The sequence below is a fragment of the Propithecus coquereli genome, unplaced genomic scaffold (assembly GCF_000956105.1).
Source record: "Propithecus coquereli isolate 6110/MARCELLA unplaced genomic scaffold, Pcoq_1.0 Scaffold67, whole genome shotgun sequence".
NCBI classification, from domain to species: domain Eukaryota; kingdom Metazoa; phylum Chordata; class Mammalia; order Primates; family Indriidae; genus Propithecus; species Propithecus coquereli.
Genome location: NW_012152729.1, coordinates 4744605 through 4746656, shown reverse-complemented (window position 1 = coordinate 4746656; position 2052 = coordinate 4744605).

Genomic DNA, 2052 nt, shown 5'->3' with positions numbered 1-2052 from the left:
AACAAAGCGAGAATCTGTCTCAAAAATAGAGTATCATATCAGTCAGTGTTTGATCTGATAAGTAGAACCACTATGAATGATATAAAATAAGGGATTTATTATAGGATAAAGCTTTATGCAAATGTAGGAGCCAATGGAGACATCTATGCCAGGCTGTCACCTCTGCATCTGATGTTGGGTATTAAGTCTGTACAGTGAAGCTGGACCAGCCATTAGGAAGGAGAGCTGGTAGAGGACAGTAAGAATGAACCAAAAAGACAAACTGGGACAATTGGATATCCATTTGGAAGAAAAAAAAAGAATATTGATCCCTGTCTTACATCATACAGAATAGAACATACAAAATAAGATTAATTTGAATATATTATTGATCCAAATGGAAAAGGCTAAAGAATAAAACTCCTAGGAGGTAGTTTAGGGAAATAATAATATAATTGTGACCTCAGCACTAATGACTGAGGAAATGACTGATACATTGAATTACATTAAAATTCATAACTATTCACAATAAAATACCATTAAAAGAGTAGAAAAGCCAGCCACAGAGTGGGAGACATTTTTGACATGTATAATTGACAAAGAGCTTGTATTCAGAGATGGACAACCTAATATAAAAATGGGCATGACATTTGAATAGGAACCTAAAGAAAAAACATCCAAATGGCCAATAAACATTAGTCAACCTTGTTAGTCCCTAGGAAAATGCAAAATAAAACTCATAATGAAGGTGACTAAAATCCAAGACATCTTAAAATCTTAGATCCTTTTTTTTTCTTGACCTACTTGTAACCATGACAGTTGTGTTGAAATTTGCCACATCTGATGGTGTATTTATCAGTTCTTCCCTATAGTTCTAGCAATTTCTTTTTATTGAAGTGAAATTCATATGCCATAAAATTAACCATTTTAAAATGAACAATTCAGTGGCCATTAGTACATTCACAATTGTGCTACCACGGCTTCTGTCTAGTTCCAAAACATTTTCATCACCCGAAAAGGAAGCCCTATACCTACCCTATACCCATTAAGCAGTTACTCCCCATTTTCCTCTCCCCATCCATCTCTCCACATCTGCCCACCCAGCAATCTGCTTTCTGTCTCTATGGATTTACCTATTCTGGATATTTCTTACAAATGGAATCATACACTGTATGGCTTTTGTGTCTGGTTTCTTTTACTTAGCATAATGGGTTTTTTTTATTATTATTTGTTTGTTTTGAGACAGAGTCTCACTCTGTCACCGTAGGTAGAGTGCCATGGCATCATCATAGCTCACAGCAACCTCAAACTCCTGGGCTCAAGCAATCCTCCTGCCTCAGCCTCCCGAGTAGGTGGGACTACAGGAGTGTGCTGCCACACCCAGCTCTTATATTTCTGCTTGTTCTTTTTTATACTTTCTGGTTTCATATTGCTAATATCCTCTCTTCTCTTTTATAACATGTTTGCTAGGCTAGTTTTGAATTTTTGATCCATGCGTTCTAACAATTTTCCTGATGGATGTTTTCTGTGCTCCTTGAATGTCTTGATTTTTGCTTGTGAGGTTATTTTTCCTGTGAGGACTCTGATTGCACAGACTATGTGGTCAGTCAGTGGTATAGGGGAAGTTGTGTGCTAGCCTCAGAGTTCCCCAGCGTCCCCTCTAAGGTTGTCTGGTTGGGCCATAGTGGCCTATCTCTGCCACGCAGCACCTGATTCCATCTCAGAGACCACAGGGTGTGTGGGCCAGGGTGAGAGATACGGGGAACCTTTGCAGAGCATTAGGGAAGACCAAGAGGGCACCTGTTCATTCTTTATTGGAGAAACATGTTGGGGCCAGGTACCAGAGACACCAGGGTGACAAGACCAACAGGGTCCTGCCTTTGCAAAGTCCACAGTCTAGTGGGCGCGACAAACATTAATCGAAGGTTCCCACCAACACGTTTCTGCCTGCAATGGGTGCTATGAAGTGCAAAGGAAAAGTGCCCCAGGGGAACCCCAATCCAGGTCAGGTAGGGGGCAGGGTGGGTGGCAGGGCTGAGGAGTGTGGTGAATGAGGTGGGGAGAAGAGGCTAG